Here is an 18,820-nt window from a genome sequence, read left to right on the forward strand (position 1 = left end):
TCCTGCTGCTTTGCCAGTGATCCCCTTGTTCACCAGTACAGGTTTTCTTTCCGTTGTTGCCTGAGTGTGGTTTACAATTCCCTTTTAAAGAATAATCACATGGGATTTCCCCGGCGGCGCAGTGGTTAAGAATCCGCCTGCCAATTCAGGGGACATGGGTTTGAGCCCTGCTCTGGGAAGATCCCACGTGCCACAGAGCAACTAAGCCCGTGTGCCACAACTACTGAGGCTGCGCTCTAGAGCCCGTGAGCCACAGGCATTGAGCCCATGTGCCACAACTACTGAAGCCCGTGCACCTAGAGCCCATGCTCCACACCAAGAGAAGCCACCGCAATGAGAAGCCTGCGCACCACAACGAAGAGCCGCCCCTGCTCACCGCAACTAGAGAAAGTCCACATGTACCAACGAAGACCCAATGCAGCCAAAAAATTTTTAAAAATTTAAAAAAAAAAAGGAAGAATCATAAAACTGCTCAGTGGCCAAAGAAAAAGGGGATTTCACAGCTGGGCAATCATCTAAGCATACTCACAAGGGAAGACCTCACATGTGCACACACGGGCCATACTCGGTGGGGATGTGCGCGTACCTGCCACACAACACACAATCACACACACACAGATGCCCAGAGACGCGATGACAGTTCCGACTCTGCTCATATGTCTCCCAGTTACATAAAGGATGTTTTCTTTCTTTCTGATTCTCTGACCAGATTTACAAAACAGAACAGGACAAGCTGTTTACTTGGGGAAAATTTCAGGGTCCTGGGCAAAAGTCCTAGGTAAGGGAAAAAAGCATACTAACTCACTCTCACAAAACTCTTCTTTTGGTTTTATTTTAGGAACATAAAGAGTAAGCTGGTCTTTGTATCACTTAGAGACAAACCCAGGAGATAGTGTATCTTTCTCCTAGAAGGAAAGTGTTCATCTCAAAACAAGGGTGACTTTCTTTCACTTCCTCTATGACTCTAGAAACTGGGTCTGATCTCGTCTCCTCTGTAGACTCACAGCCTGGGCTCTAGTTCCTTCTTAGTCTCCCAGAGCTGTGTGACTTTGGGCAAGTCACTGAACCTGAGTTCCTGCAGCCGGTGCTGTCAAGTGAGGCCATTCATTCATTCAAGAACTCTCTACTGAGCACCTACAATGTGCCAAGCATGTGGCCATGGGAATAATTCCAGGAATTAAACCGTCCCAGCCACAAAGTGTTCTCATTGATTAGTGGGGCAATTACAGGAAGACGTGCAATTACAATGGAGTAAGAAAAGGTATTACAACAGGGGTGAGCACAGGTGCTGAGCAATCACAGAAAAGGGTATATAATTAATTCCCCCGATGGAAAGTGATGGGTATAAGAAACACTTCCCCAAGGAGCTGATATCTAAGCTGAGAACTCAAAGACAAATTAGAATTTGCCCAACCTAGGGGATCCAAGCAGAATAGGCAGCACGTGCAAAGGCCTGCAGGCAAAATTGCTGGTGCACAAGGTCAAGCGCAAGAGGCAGAAAGACATGGGATACGTAGACCTGGATATGTAGGCAGGTGGGCTTGCCAGGGTAACTTGCCTGGACTAGGTGACCTCCCAGGGTCCCTCCCGGTCGTAAGGGCTGATTCTGTGGTCTTCTGAGAGCCCAGATCCTCCTCTTTCCCTGAAAGCCCCTTCACCAGCACGGCCAAGTCCCTGAGTCCACTCTAGGGCACGAGGGGAGTCCCAAGCATCCCACGTGGGCCGTCCTCCTTCCTCTTTCTTTTCCCTTCGGGAGTGACGGGGCGGTGACTCAAGGAGGGAGCTGTCCTCTACTTGTCATTTGTTTCTAAAAAAATAAGCGAAGGGCTCACATACACAGTCAGTCATTTGACCAACCTCCTTCTCCCACCCAGCCCCGACCTAGTTAAAGAAACACTGGAATTATTTGTGTACCTGTCTGTCTCCTCCAGGACACTTTAAGCTACGTGAGAGCTGATACCCCGTTTTGGTCGTCCTGGTGTCCCCAGCACCTCTGGTATTATTCCTGACTCATAGTAGGTCCTCAAAAGCGCATGCAGAACTAAAAGGATTTCCTCTCTCTGCAAATGAGCACCCAACCAGAGCCGCCCCAGACAGCAGCTCTGTCTGAGGCCAGAGGGGGGAAACCCAGAGACCCAGAAAGGTGCCAGCTCAGCGCTCCTCCCCCAGGGCTCTCTCAGCCACTCCAGGCGCTCAGCAAAACCTCATCGGAAAACTAACATCCCCTACCCCCACCCATTATACAAATGAAGAACCTCAGGTCGGAAAGAATGATATGACTTGCAAACTTGATATAATGTTTTTAAAAGGAGGACAATGTTCTTAAATGGAGGGCTAACTAGTTAACACCTACCAGAACCGTTGTTTATTTTAGGGGAAAATGCTTAATGTTGGCAGCTCTAATGGAATCTTTCCTTTACCTGACCACCAATTACATCACACTTTCACGATTCCTGGGATTTTCTAGTCAGGACTAAAAGTTCCCATTGAAACAAATCTATTTATGAAGGTGACTAAAAAAGTTTGTAGGGACTGGATATGTTCTTGGATTAATAGATCATTTCTTCGGTTAAATCTCTATTATGTGATCTCAGGCTATAATAGTTTTTAAAGAAAAGTTGAGCTCCTCAAACCACTTAATTCCCTCCTGGTTTTCTAATGCTTTGATATTAACTTTACTGTGACAGCAAACATGATTTTTAAGGAGGCCATTTCGACTTATATAACCTCTCCATCTGAAGAATTCCTCATAATTCTTGTGTCCTCTTAAAGTTTCTTATTCACAGATCGATACTGTGTACAAACATATGTATTTCATTTAAAGGAATTACCTTTAATGTAGAAGTTCCTTATATACAGTTACTTTTTTCTTAAAATAAAACAAAACAAAACAAAAACCTTGGGACTTCCCTGGTGGTCCACTGGTTAAGAATCTGTCTTGCAATGCAGGGGATGCCAGTTTGATCTCTGATCAGGGAACTAAGATCCCACATGCCGCGGGGCAACTAAGCCGGTGGGCCACGACTACTGAGCTCGTGCGTCACAACAACAGATAAGCCCATACACTGCAACCAACGATCCCACGTGCTGCAACTAACACCCAACACAGCCAATAAATAAATAAATATTTTTTTAAAAAAAGACTTATTACATAAGTCCCTGGCATAATGTTTCTGAAACCACCACAGAGCAAAACCCAGGTGACAAATTAAGAGCACCTGGAAATCCTGGGTCAGAGACACTGAAGGCAACGTTTTCTAGCCTGCTTCATTCAATCAGTATTCTGACACTTCCCACATCCCAGCTAATAGGAAACAGATAAAGGAGAGCAGGTGCTTCACTTATATCCTCCGGGCACAGCAAACTCCCAACGTTTGCAATAGTTGCTTATTGCTGAAGAGTTTAAGGCAATATTTTTCTGCCCATGAAAAAACATCTCAAACAACCTAGCACGGGGGTTCTCACCCCGGCTCAACCAGAGCTCACAGGGAAGGGAGGAAAACCTTTAAAAACACTGCTGCTGCGTTCTAAGCCTGCACAATTAAACAGACTCTCTAAGGACGAAACCCCAGCACTAGTTTTCCAAAGATCCCCAGGTGAATGTACGGCACAAACAGGACTAAGAAGCACGGGCCTAGGATAACTCATTAGTCAAAGGAAGCCCAGGGGAAATCTGATCTGGAAGTGAAGAACGCATTGTAATTAAATAAAACGGCAGACGTAAAAGTACCTAACAGGGCCTGTTACCCAGAAGACACTTAATAAATGTTAATTAAACAAAAAAATAATTCAAATAATTACTCCTTCTCCTCAGTGAATTCATCTTGTAATTTTATAGGCTTGTTTATCACGCTGTTTTTTCTTAGCCACGATTCATTCCATCTCTGTTAATAAAATTATAAACATATACCCATAATCCTGTTCAATTACAAGACCTCTGTAATATTTCCAACAGCTCTTAATCACTTATTTAATAAAACTTCCCCCAGAACAGTGGCTAATACATACTAAATACTCAACAAATGTTAGCCATTTACAATAAGCATTATTATTCAGAATTCACCATAATTCTTACAACTTAGGCTGAAACATTTTATACTATTCAGCGGACTTAGCAGGAATGTAAAAAAAACTACCAGGACAATATTTAACAAACTTATGAAAGCAGACTTTCAAGCACGTCAATTCTTCTTAAAAATTTGTGAAAAAAAATATTAAATGTGATCACTACACAGGTAGCTAGCTTATCTTGCACATTCAAGGGGGCCCTGCAAACTCTACTTGTGAATATTCAGCAGTTTCCATAGTCACTTGGAAATGTTAACACTGCAATTAGTTCAAAGTGGTCTCTTAATCCAACTTTTCCCTACCACTGCCTCTCTGAGTCTCAACTAGGAAGGTGATTTTTCTGTATATTCACATTATGCCTCAGTTCTAACTAAGAAACCAAAAATTTGTTTAAGAAACATACAATTTCTTAAGACCAGGAGGTTTTATTAAGAACACTTCCAAATCTCCCACTGCCCTGCTTGGATGAATTACGCCAGTCCGCATCTGTCTCGTGTTGCGCTAAGCAGAGGAGGTATTCAACAGCTAGGCTGGAAGACCTGCTGTGTTTGGTCCAGGATTCACACTGTTACCAGGAGACCCTCCCACAGCTCACACCTGAGCATGCTACCCTTCACTTCCCTTTGCCTTCTGTCTCCAAACACCAGCCATTTCATGTTTTCAATCAACACACATGCCGAAATCATCATGACGTGCACTTTATATGCACATTATATGTCAATAACAAGCACTATTGGTCTGAACGTGTCCCCACACACACACAAAATTCCCATGTTGGGATCCTAACCCCCCAATGTGATGGTATTAGGAGGTGGGGCCTTTGGGAGGTCATTAGGGTAGAGCCCTCACAAATAGGATTAGTGCCTTTAAAAGCGAGACACCAGACAGCTCCTTCACTCCTTCCGTCATGGGAGGAGAGCCCTCACCCAACCATGCTGGTGCCCAGACCTCAGATTTTCAGCTTCCAGAACAGTGAGAAATAAGCATCTGTTGTTTATAAGCTCCCAGTCTGTGGCATTTTGTTACAGCAGCCCTGACAACTAAAACAACAAAGTCACAAGTGACCACACATGGGCCTCTGGCTAGTAATGGCTTGGTTTGCTCAATAAGAATGTCATGATTGACTGTCACATTCTAGGTGGCTCCAAAGATGCCAGCGAGATGGAGATGAGGACAGAGTTTCCATCTTCAAGGATCTCAGGCTCCAAGGAGACTGTAGATTGGCTACTGTGACACAGTGTGACACTTACCCAAGGAAACGCAAAGGACAGGGTCACAGGGGCAGCCCTAAACATGTAGAATCAGAAATTAGGAGATAAAATTAACTAACCACATAGGAGATAATGTTGTGGACAGCAGTGTTAAGATAACCGCTGCAACTTTCATTCACCACACCACCCTCTCAACTCCTATCAACTAAACCTGACACTTAATTTGATGCCACCGTGTATTATCTGACAACGCAGGGTTGCCAAAACCTTCACTTGTAAAAAAAAATGCAATATCGTCAAAGCACAACAAAACAAGGCATGCCTGTACTCGAGCTTCTTTTATCCACATACTCTTTTTCCTGAGATGGTAATCTCTAAGTGGAAGGACACTGACATGGCCCTGGAGCTCACCTTTCTCCCAGATCCAAGGCCTGAGACCTGGGGAGACACTGCCATTGTACTGAGCCATTCTCTTTCTAAGATTATATTCAGTAATAACGTCTATTATCATTTCCCTCTACTTCCCTTCTCTCCTGCAACGATGGACCATTTTCAGGGTCAAATTCTGAAGCACGATAAAATCCAAAACATGGTTTCTGCATGTTGCTTAACCATGCTCCTGGCGCAGGCTGATTTCAGCTGAACACGTGTACATGTCTTACATTTTTGCTGGGTATCATGATCCACTGCTTATATATTTTACATTTTTAATGAGGCTGTAGTACTTGCAACTCTATGTCCAAGTAATAAATTTGCCTTTAACCTTAAAAAAATACCCTCATTTTAGGGGGAGGGGAGAGACTACATAGTAGAGTGCTTACATATTGGTAAATGTTCAAAATATTTTAAAGCCTTAACCATTTTTTTTTTAATAAATGTTAGCTGTTTTTGATTGACTGATTGGCTGCATTGGGTCACTGTTGCTATGCGCGGGCTTTCTCTTGTTGTGGCAAGCGGAGGCTACTCTTTCTTGCGGTTCACGGGCTTCTCAGTGAGGTGGCTTCTCTTGTTGAGGAGCACGGCTCTGCGCGCACAGGCTTCAGTAGTTGCCATGCATGGGCTCAGTAGTTGTGGCCCATGGGCTTAATTGCTCCGCGGCATGTGGGATCTTCCTGGACCAGGGCTCAAATCCGTGTTCCCTGCGTTGGCAGGCGGATTCTTAACCACTGCATCACCAGGGAAGTCCCCAGTCATTTCTTTAAACTAATAACATTAATTATTACTGTGCACTTTAATAAGTTATCTTTCTTTTTCTTTTTATGCTGCAGCTCAGCACACCACTGAGTTAAGAAATCTAACTAGAAGGTGAAGGAGGCAGACATAGAGAACAGACTTGTGGTTGCCAGGGAGGGGGCGGGGGGAGGGAGGGATGGATTGGGAGTTCCAGATTAGCAGATGCAAATCATTATACACAGAATGGATAAACAAGGTCCTACTGTACAGCACAGAGAACTATATTCAATATTCTATGATAAACCGTAACGAAAAAGAACATATATATATGTAGAACTGAATCACTTTGCTGTACAGCAGAAATTAACACAACGTAAATCAACCATACTTCAAATTAAAAAAATAAATTAAAAAGAGTGAAGGAGGAAGGAGATGACCTCTTGTGAATTAAACAGCCAGACTCAATACCATCTCAGCAAAACCTCAACCCCGCGGGCTAGCCCTAGCCCTACTCTTTTCAAACTGGAGAAATAGAAAGAAGCTCATTAACAGACGAGCAGGGTGAAGATGGTGATGCTGAAACAGTGGAGAACCAATTCTCACACACTTTGTCTGTGTAGGGCTGTGTCACATTTAAAGACATATCATGATTGACTTGAAAACGCGGCATTGGAGGAGGTAGACAATATTACCGGGGGTGTCTGGTCTAACTGCCTGGTTTTACAAGGAAGAGAATCTGAAGCATGGAAGGAAAGGAACTTGCCTGCAGTGAAGACAGTGGGATCACAGCAGAGTCAGAACCAGCTCCCAAGATTCCCAACTCCTAACTACCCGGGTCTGACCACTGAGCTTCCGCCCACTTCCAAACTCCCTCACCTGGTTACCTGCGTCCCAGGTGTCCACTCTCAGCTCAGGTGCACCCCCTTTAGGGAGGCTTCAGGGTACACCCTACCTGGGGCTCCCCTTTCCCAGAGCACTCCGCCCACTTGACCTGAATGATATCACCACTTCGTCAGCTAGCTCTCCCCCACCCCGACTTCTGAGCAACTTTTTGCTCGACTCTGTGTCCTGGAATTGAGCACAGGCAGGACTCTACGTGGACACTGGGAGGGAACAGAGTGACTGACTCGCTCAGGTTGCCTGGGAATTTCCCAGCTTTAGCAAAGCAAGTCCCAAGTCTCAGGAAAGCCCTCAGTCCTGGGCAAACCAGGACAGCTCGTGACTCTAACAGTGGATGCCAACAGGGTGAGGCAGCCTGCTCACCGTGTCCCCTCCTCTAACCATCCTCGGCCACACAGCCCCAGAGCCCTGTCTGTGCCACGCAGTCACTCTCGTTCAGCACTATCTGATAGAACTTCCAGCAGCGCTGGAGATGTTCCATATCTACACTGTCCAACATGGCAGTACCAGACCCATGTGCCTACAGAGTATCTGAACTCTGGCTAATGTAACTGAGTTTTTAATTATATTTAACTTGTATTAATTTCTATTTAAATAGCCCATGTGGCTAGAGGCCACCGTATGGAACAGCTCAGCTCTGGTTTTACATAATTGGAACCACGGTCCATCTCTGCACAGAAATGAGCTTTGGAGTCGGACCAACCTTGGTCTTCACCCTGACTCAGTCAGGATTGCAAGTGTGTCACAACTCCTTGGGGAAGCTTGTTTCTCCATCTGTAATCCTTACACATTTACTGAGACAATATTCAGAAAGTGGCTGGCCCCTAGTAGAACTTTCAGAAGTAGGATTTCTCTAGAAGCAGAGGAACCAAATCTATGTAAAAATGCTAGAAAAATCTGATTCTCAACCCAAAGGAGTGCAAGAGCATCACCTTGACCAGATCTCCAACATCCCTGTCAGGTTCAAATTCGGATTCTGAACTGCCACAGCTGTCCTGCTTGTTTTCTGTCCCAGGCCTGCGTTTGGCTGTCACTGACTCCCATCGGGGTAGCAGGCACTGGGTACTGTGAGATACTGTGCTAGGTCATCTGAGCACGGCCCTACACAGTCCCAGGGGCAGGGATCCAGGCCCTTCCCAGAGCAGGGAGGAGGCACCCGGAGGAAGCCCAGGTGCCCCACAGGGCTCAGGTGCACCCCAGCCTGGCCACCAGGTCCTGCACATCTGTGGAAAATGCCACCCCAGCTGCCTCTCACAAGGGTCAGGACACAGTAATGAGCTGGGAACCAGGAGCAGCTGTGAAGCCCCTGAGGCATTTGGTTTCTGGAACCTCTCCCCAGCCCTAATGAATCCATCCCCTTGGCAGGAAAGGGCGGCAGGTCCCTGGAGAAGCAGGCTGTGGACCAGAAGCACCTGGGGAGCTTTTTAGAAACAGTATTCCCCTGAGTGGGGACTGGTGTTTGCAGAAAGCTCCCAGGTGACTATGCTGCATGGCTGGCACTCGGTACTTTTTTCCTCTGAGGGCTTGGGAAGGGGGTTCTGATGAGGACGAGCTAGGGCAGCACGAGGGCTGGAGAAAGAAGTCCCCTTGTTTTGTTTCTGTTTTTTTTTTTTTAGAACTTTTATTAACATACAATTGACATACAATAAACTGCATATATTTATTTATTTATTTTTGGCACATGGGCTTAGTTGCTCCGTGGCATGTGGGATCTTCCTGGAGCAGGGATCGAACCCATGTCCTCTGCATTGGCAGGCGGATTCTTAACCACTGCGCCACCTAGGAAGCCCAACTGCATATATTTAAAGTGTTCAATTTGATACATATTTTTTTTTATTAGTAATGTATATATGGCAATCCCAATCCCCCAATTCATCCCACCCCACCCCCCGCCCCGCCACCGCTCTCCCCACTTGGTGTCCATATGTTTGTTCTCTACATGTGTCTCCATTTCTGTCTTGCAAACCGGTTGATTTGTACCATTTTCCTACATTCCTCATATATGTGTTAATATACGAGATTTGTTTTTTCTCTTTCTGACTCACTTCACTCTGTATGACAGTCTCTAGGTCCATCCAAGTCTCTACAAATGTCCCAACTTCGAAGAAGTCCCTTCGTTGAGGGTCCCTCCCTCTGGCTGCAGGGACAATAGTCAGATGGCAGCAGGACCCTGAGTCCAGAGCTGGGACACAAGTTGCTCCCCCCCTCCTGCTCCAACTGGCAGAGGCCCTCCCGGTTCACCAGGACTGGCCTGTCCCGTGTCTCATGTGCAGCATTGGTGGGGAGGGTCTTCCTTCCTCACCATCCCCTGCGCAGCCCCGAGCAGAAGCCCTAATCCATACACCTCTTCGTCCTCGTGTCCCAGGGCTGGACCCAGCACTGAGGAAGCCCCACAATAAACGCTATTATTGTGGTTGTTACCCTCATTTCACTGAAAAGGAAACCAGAACCTAGAGATGGTATGACTCACCCAAGGCCCCATGATGCTGGGGCAGGGCTGGGACAGGAACTCTGGGCACCTGGGTTCATTCCCTTCCTGATACCCCAGGTTGCAGCCCACTGCCTCCTCCACCTTCACACACACCCTTTTTTCTTCCTCCTACAGCTAATATGCAGGCTCTGACCATCAGGATAAACTCTCATTTAGTATCCTCGGGCTCTAATTTACAGGACCCCCCCATCCCACCTATCCTCAAAACAGTCTACGGAATCTAAGAACAGCCCTTGGGTACTACACAGGGGGACGGTTTCTAGCTCAGCTTTGGAGCCTGGCATACCCGAGTTGCCACTGAGTAGCTGGGCCTTCTGGACACATTTCTTAACCTCTCTGGCTCAGCTTCCTCAGCTGTAAATGGGGATGATGCTGTTTACCACTCGGGTTCGTGGAGAGGATTATGACGTGAGATCAAAGGGATCAGACGGGCACCACGGCCAGCCAGCAGGAAGTACGAACACCTGGCAGGTACCACCGCCCTGCTCACCACCTGCTCCACACTCCAGATTCAGGCCCCCAGAAGCCTCCACACTGGGCACCCCCATCTCCTTTGTCTCCCCACAGGCCACCCTGGGCCAGCAGACCCACCCCACGGCCCCTGGCCTGGCCTGGCCTGGCCTCCTGGGTGCCTGCACTGCCCTGGAGGACCAGGTGGCTGGAGGCATCATATGTCATCCCCACCCCCACCCCAGTCCCCCAGAAATAGTAAACGAGAAGTAACTCTTTCTATTCCTCATTCCGGACTTCCTTAATTAAAATCAAATATTTGCACACTCTCCAAGGCCTATAAACCTGAATTGCTCGCAGGAAAAAAAAAAAAAAAAAACACGTAGGTGCAAAGACAGTTAAGTGTGGGCAGCAGTGCCCACACCTGAACCTCAGAGGAAAGGGCAGTCGGTCTGAATAACCACATGGCCCAGCTGAGGGCGTGGGGTGAGCAGGGGAAAGCCATCACTTCCAGCGCACCCTTCCCTGCCTCTCCCCATCGACCTCCGCAAAAATCAAGGGCACACTTGCCCTGCGGGCGGCCCAGTGGAAATCCTTGGAGGGTGTGAGTGTGAGGAGGGGTGGGGGAGGGAGGCACGTGGGCAACAGCTCCTCCGGCCCCACCCGGGGAGCTCTCAGACTAACAGGAAGTGTTCAAGCCGCTTCACACCAGCACGGCTGCCTAGTTGTTACAATACTGAAGGACTTCCCACAGGTTGGGAAAGAGATGCTGCCCGGAGCTCCTCTCCCCAGCTGGCCCTCCGCCAGAGCTCCCAGACCTCCCCCAGCATCCAGCTAGGAAAAGATTAACATCAGGCATTGTGGAAGCTTCTGGAAAGGACTCTGATGGGTGCCCAAGGTTAAGCATTCTGCCCATCACCCCAGGCACGGTTAAGAGGCATGAAAAAAGCAAAGAACAATTCTGAGGGATTGAGAAGAGGGACAAGGCCCTCGATACACATTCGAAGGAGGAAGAGACGGAGAGACTGATTCTTGTGGCAGTGGCACCTAGGACAGGCCACGGAACCACGGTGTCTCCCTCCCTCTGGGCCGCTCGCTCTGTCCGAGGTCACTGCCACAGACGCCTTCTTGGCCTGGCAAAAGCAAAGTCTGTGCTGATCTCCCACCTTAACCCTAATCCTACCCAGGCAAAAGGAAGCTTATGGGCCCCTGCCCTGCCCAGCCTCCAGCCCCTCTAGGATGGTACCAGTGTCCTCTGGGGTATCCCCTGACCCTCCCCTCCATGTGCTCCAGGGGCTGGCATATCACCAAGGGGAGGGCTTGTCAAAGCACAGAATCTTCCAGAACCAATGGCTGCTTCAAGAACAAGCATGTGACCCTAACTGGCCAATAAGAACCTAGTTCTCTAGCACACTGGCTGAAGCCACCAGGAAAGGGTGCCCTCCCCACCCACACACAGGGTTGTTAACATGAAAGACTGAAAGCCTGAACCCATCTCACGGGGAGAGACCGCCTGAGAAACAAGGAGCGAGGAAAGCAGGGCCAAGAGACAGTGGGAGACAACACCCGGCCAGCACGGTTCGGCCCTGGTTCGGCCACACCTGACCATTTAGTGACTTGCCACAATACATGATCTTTTTCAAACCCAGGCCAGCTTGAGTTTGGTTTCTGTCACCTGCAACCCAGAGCACTGACTGATACATTCTTCCGTGGGCGCATGAGAAGATGCTGGTTGCTACCCAGCCCCGCTTCCTGCCCTGGCTGCCATTTCATGTGACTTGGTGGCTTGCTGATGGCCTCTGGGAGGCTGGCACCAGGCCCCATGCCCTCTGCTTCCTGGAAACAGAGCATCTCTCACTGGACCCCTAAACTCCGGTCTCTCACCTTCCATCTCCCACACCACCACTGGTTATCTTTTCTTTTTCTTTTTTAAAAATTTTTTAAAAGGTTTTTAATTTATTTATTTTAGTATTTATTTATTTATTGGCCACACAGCGGGGCATGTGGGATCTTAGTTCCCCGATCAGCGATCGACCCTGTGCCCTCTGCAGTCTTAACCACTGGGCCACCAGGGAAGTGCCAAGAAGTACCTTACTAACACACAGACCCTGCAGTGGCCCCACACTGCCTGAGGATGAAGATGCAAGTTCCTTGAACACAGCTCACAAGGCTGCCATCACAGGCCCCAACGACCTGTGTTCTCCACACGAATACTCCAGTCCAGCCACACAGACCTACGCCGAGGTCTCTCCCGGCTCTGGGCGCTTGCACACTCCATCTGAGGGTTTCCAAACCATCCCAGCTGACACCAGCAGCTCTTCCAGAACAAGGGTGACCCCCTCATGTTCTGTAACCCACATCCTGTCCATTGAGGTCAGAGCCCCCACTCCTCACAGGGGTTCAGTCAGTGTTGAGAGAACCACATAAGCACAGCCTCTTTCCCCACAGAAGACTATCAAGGCCCTCCCAAAAGCTTTCTAACACCCACGGAAGCCATAAAGTAGCTCCTAGTTAAGCCTTTGTTATGTTTATTAAAGCCTCCTCCGCCCCCTTGTTTTTACTGAAAAATCGGGGCCAGCTTTGTAAATTTCATCCAAAGCGGTAGGAAAAAATCTATGGATACTTCTCTTGACACAGAACATAAACTGACAGCATTTATAATTACAGAGCGTTCATTTCAAGAAAGATTTTAGAGCACCTCTGGTGCAACCTTCCCATTTTACAGAAGTGGAAACTGAGATTCCGAGAAGTGAAATGACACCCCAGGGTCACACAGTTAGGAGGCTGAGGAGCCAGGCCAAAACACCAGGTTCCTCCTTCTCTGCATCCCCGCCCCCCCGGCCCGCCCCAACAATTTATAAATAATAACCTTCCCTCCATTTACTTTATTACAACACTAATTCATACACACTCACTTGACAATGTGAGCCACGGAGAAGTTCGGTCCATATTTTCTGCTCTTTGCACCACATCTCACCGGGTGTCTGAAAAATGGGGTCTTTGTGCTTCCTGGCTGAACCGCTGGAGCCCTCCAGGCCTTAGGCTTTGTGTGGTTTCTCACCCTCTCTGCTGCCCGTAAACAACGCCAACGGGGCAACACAGACAATAACAGCCGCTGGTTGTGCAACGAGAGGCGGCCTCTACTTCCTAATGTGGGCCTAGGCGGTGGGGGGACGGCCTCTGTGAAAATGTCAACCCTCCACTGGACGCAGCCACTTGTCATGAGGACGTTCATTCACCACTGAGTGTGGGTTGTTTTGTTCTGTGTATGTCCCGTTCATCCCTAAAGAAAAAGCATCTAGCAAGGCAACTGTGATTTCAGAAACAGCCTGGAGTTTGAATTTCCGCCTGCTCCTTTCACTCACTGTGTGACCTTAGACAAGTCACTTAACCTCTCTGAGCCTCAGTTGCTTCACCTTCAAGAAATGGCAGAAACACCACCCATGGAACAGTTTGAGTCCCTCGAGCTCTACTTAAGGGCTTGCCGGGCGTTCCCGGGTGGTCCAATGGTTAGGACTCAGCACTCTCACTGCTGAGGGCCCGGGTTCAATACCTGGTCAGGGAACTAAAATTCCACAAGCTGCACAGCAGAGCAAAAAAAAAAGGGGGGGAGAGGGCAAGGGGGGAGCTTGCCATTCTGCTGACTCAGGTCATCTCTGAATTCTCTAAGCCTTCCCCCTCCCACCGCCCATCAACTGCTCAACTTACAGGTCACAATCCTCAGACACCCTCAGCACAGCCCAGCCAATGCCAGCCCTCGCACACCTCCCTCTGGTGCAGAGTCAGGTCCGAGGTGGCCACCTTGCTGCCTGGGGAGTAACCCCTCCTTGGTCAGATGCCCCCCAAGGCCCTGTCAGCTCCAGGGTCCTGCTCTACAACCTGGTCATCTAGGTCTGGCCGAGAAGCCGCACAGTCAAGTTTCCCCTCTACAGCCTGAAAACCTCTAACAGTCACCATAAAGTTGCTCACTTTTTCCCTCGTGGGAATTTAAAGTCACTGAAGCCTATACAGCTCTTTCCCACATAGAACATGGAACGCTTGCAAGATTCCGTTAGCATCTCTGCCCAAAATGAAGCTTGTGTTCTGTTTACTGCTGCCACCAAGCTCAGATGGAAGGACCAGGCTTTTCGTCTGGATCTCATCTCTCTCAGTCTTGTCCCCCCATGGCAGGGTCAGGCCCCCTCACCCCAGCTCCTTCTGGGTAGACATCTATCTATAGACTGAACCCTCTGTCTGCTCCCCAGCCCCTAACCCGACCCAGTGAGGAGTCTAGACGGGCTCAGAGGACGGGGGGGGGGGGGGGGGGGGGGGATGCAGAACTCAGAAGCAGAAGCTGGAACGAGGTAGGGGGTGGGGGCTTGGGGTGGGGGAGGGGAGGGGAGGTGCTAACGCATGGCAGACCAGCTTGGGGTAAAAAAGAAAGGCGTGGTGTTTGTAGCAACACGGATGGACCTGGAGATGATCATACTAAGTGACCTAAGCCAGACAGAGAAAGACAAATATATGCTATCACGTATAGATAGAATCTAAAACAATAATACAGAAGTAGACCCACAGACACAGAAAAAAATGTATGGTTACCCAAGGGCAGAGGGGTAGGGATAAATCAGGAGTTTGGGATTAACATATACACACTACTATATCTAAAACAGATAACCAACAAGGACCTACTGTAGAGCACAGGAAACTATAACTCAGTATTTTGTAATAACCTATAAGGGGAAAGAATGTGAAAAAGAATGTATATATGTGTACAACTGAATTCCTTTGCTATACACCTGAAACTAACATGACGTAAATCAACGATACTTCAATTTAAAAAAATAAAAGAAGAAGAAAGGCATGGTAAGTTAACCCTTCAACTAACCCAACGTCTCGATGACCTGCACTTTGTGCTTCACTGTTTATACTAAAAGGACCAACATCTCACCCAATGCCAAAACCCCAACTTCTGACAAATGCCCCAAACAAACCTGGGGATAACAGAATGTAGGATGGACCAAGAATCACGGATCTAGAACTGCAACAGACTATTTTGTTTTTAAGAGTTTGTTTTTTTTTTTTTTTTTTGGGCACACGGGCTTAGTTGCTCCGCGGCATGTGGGATCTTCCTGGAGCTGGGATCGAACCCGTGACCTCTGCATTGGCAGGCGGATTCTTAACCACTGCGCCACCTAGGAAGCCCAAGAGTTTGTTTTTTGATGCGGGCCCTTTTAAAGTCTTTATTGAATTTGTTACAATACTGCTTCTGTTTCATGATTTTGGGTTTCTTGGTTGCAAGACATGTGGAATCTTAGCTCCCCAACCAGGGCTCGAACCCGCACCCCCTGCATTGGAAGGTACAGTCTTAACCACTGGACTGCCAGGGAAGTCCTTGCAACAGACTGTTAGCGGTAATTTTTTGAGCTGTGGAGCTTGTACGGGGGAGGTGGCAGGGAGCCCTCAGGAATTGCTAGTGGGAGTGAAAAATAGTGCAACCACTCTGGAAAACAGTTTGGCAGTTTCTCAAAAAGTTAAATATAGAAATCCACACCACCCAGCAAGCCCACTCTGAGGCATGTACCCAGGAGACACAAAAACCCACGTCCACACAGAGGCTTGCACACGAACGCTCACAGCGTCAGTCCTAATACCCCCAAACTGCAAACAAAAGAGACATCTAGCAATGGGGGACGGATGTGATACACCCGTTCCTCAGAATATTTTTCCACAATAAAAAGGAACGAAGTACTGACAACGTGAATGAACCTCAGTAACATTCTGCTGAGAAACAGAAGCCAGACGCAAAAGATCACATATTCCACTTACGTGCAATGTCCCAAAGGCACGTTTACAGACAAATTTATAGGGACAAAAAAAGTAGATTAGCGGTTACCCGGGGCTTGAGGGCAGAGATTATCTGTAAATGGACATGAAGGATCTCATCGAGGTGATGAAAATGTTCTAAAAACTATATCATGGCCATGGCTGCACCACTTGGTAAAGTGACTAAAAATCACTGAATTGTACGCTTGAGATGGGTAGATTTTAAGTACATAAAATATACTATGCATTGGTTTCCTATGGCTGCTGTAACAATTTACCCCAAATTTAGTGGCTTAAAATAAGACAGATGTATAGTCTTATAATTCTGCAGATCAGAAATCCAAAATGGGCTTCACTGGGTTGAAATCAGCTCCCTCCAGAGGTTCTAGGGGAGAATCTGTTCTCCCATCCCTGGTGGCTGTGGGCATCCCTTGGTTTGTGGACCCCTCCTCCAGTTTCAAAGCCAGCAGTGCTAGCATCTTCAAATCTCTGATTCTGACCCTCTGCTTCCATCATCACACCTCCTTCTGTGACTCTAACCCTCCCATCTCCTTCTTATAAGGCCCACCTGGATAATCTGGAAAGATCTTCCCATCTCAAGATCCTTAGATACATCAGTAAAATCCCTTTTGCCATGTAAGGTAATGTATTCACGGGTTCTGGAGATTAGGACCTGGGCATCTTTGGAAGGACATTATTCTGTCTACCATATACCTCAATAAAGCTGCTACAAACACACAAAAAATAGCTAATGCAGGATGTGGCCAGCATCTGGGACTCATGCAAGTGCCCTGCCTAGAAGCCCCACCCCTGAAGAAGCCCTTGGGAGCCCTGTCTTAGGGCAGCGCATGCAGCATAAATGAACTGAAAAGATCCTCATTTTGGCCTCAAGACCTAGGAGGGAATGGGGCAAGAAGACCTAGATAATGGGTCAAGTTCTAGATGAAGGAGAGGATGAGGGGAGGTTGGGAGAAATGCCTTTAGTTTCCACTGACTTGACCCCCTGCCCTGGTCCTCCCCTCACTGTCAATTCTAAAGAAAAAGAGAAGTTCCCTGTCTGCACAGATCTGAGTGTCTTAGTGTTCTGAAATTTCCATCTCATTGATTATTTTAAAGGAATCTAAATTAAGTTAGTTCCCAGATGATCTCCGATTTTGGCAAGCACCTAAATCAATACGTAAGGAGCCAGAGTTGCTACCTCAGCAAGTACCCGGACCAGACCTATGAAGGTAATGGAGAAAAACAACCAGGACTGGCCTCTGCTCTGTGGCAGCCTGATGCCCTCTCCCTTCACGCCTTACAGTAACTCTGCCAAGGTCACCTTCCTACCTGGTCCTCATCAAGGTTACGGCCCTTCCAAGCATAGGAAAACAGCATTTTCTTCTCTCTTCTACTCGGCTGTGTTCTGCCGCCTGCCCAGCACAGGGTAGGCACAAAGCAAGTATTCAGTAAACACTTGTATATACATGTAGATGTATACACTGTACGTGCATGTTTTATATAAACATGTTTTTACTTGTAGCATACAGTTGGTATTCAAGGACTGCTTGTTTTCATACACATGTACATATACAAATATGCACATATTATACAGCAACATATATACATATATAAGCATTTTTATATAGAGAACAGGTTTTCAGCGAATGATACGTATATGTGTGCATGTCTATATAAGCGTGTATGTGTTTATACGTATGTATATGTTTGTATACATATACACATAAAAATACACACACACACATATAAATGAAGGAAGAGGCAAAGACTAAGACATGGTTTAAACAAAGGACAGGCTGAAGAGCTGAAATGAAAACCCCATGCGGGCAAACATTACGTCCCCAAGCCCTAACACAGAGCCAACGGGCACTTAGCAGGTGCTCAGTAAATATTGGTTGAAGGGATGAATGGCCGGGAAGCCCCTGGTCGCCAGGGTTAGGGACTTGATCTCTGCATCCCTGTGCCTGTGAGCGCAACACCTGACACACAGTAGGTGGCCCGATGTTTACCCACCTGAACTTCAGTAGACCACCTGAACTGCAGCAGGCCACCTGAACTGCAGTAGATCACTGAACTGCAGTAGATCACCTGAACTGCAGTAGACCACCTGAACTGCAGTAGATCACTGAACTGCAATAGACCACCTGAACTTCAGTAGACCACCTGAACTGCAGTAGACCACCTGAAATGCAGTAGGCCACCTGAACTGCAGTAGACCACCTGAAATGCAGTAGGCCACCTGAACTGCAGTAGGCCACCTGAACTGCAGTAGGCCACCTGAGCTGCAGTAGGCCACCTGAACTGCAGTAGATCACCGAAACTGCAGTAGACCACCTGAACTGCAGTAGACCACCTGAACTTCAGTAGACCACCTGAACTGCAGCAGGCCACCTGAACTGCAGTAGATCACTGAACTGCAGTAGATCACCTGAACTGCAGTAGACCACCTGAACTGCAGTAGATCACTGAACTTCAGTAGACCACCTGAACTGCAGCAGGCCACCTGAACTGCAGTAGACCACCTGAAATGCAGTAGGCGACCTGAACTGCAGTAGGCCACCAGAACTGCAGTAGATCACCGGAACTGCAGTAGACCAGGTCTGCAAGGAATGGGATGGGGCTTGGTGGCATCTACACTGCAAAAGGGGAGGCAGGAGGTGGGATGCTTCCAGAGCAAGCTCACCTGTCTCACCAGGTAACCAAGGTCCATATGAGGGATGGG

General features: G+C 47.9%; 1 protein-coding gene across 1 annotated transcript in view; it reads right to left on the reverse strand.

The window, feature by feature from the left end:
• CYRIB (CYFIP related Rac1 interactor B) overlaps positions 1-18,820 on the reverse strand; it is a 147,040-nt gene that overhangs the window by 108,781 nt on the left and 19,439 nt on the right. The window lies entirely within an intron of this gene.

Source organism: Hippopotamus amphibius, chromosome 5 (genome assembly GCF_030028045.1).
Source record: "Hippopotamus amphibius kiboko isolate mHipAmp2 chromosome 5, mHipAmp2.hap2, whole genome shotgun sequence".
Lineage (NCBI taxonomy): Eukaryota > Metazoa > Chordata > Mammalia > Artiodactyla > Hippopotamidae > Hippopotamus > Hippopotamus amphibius.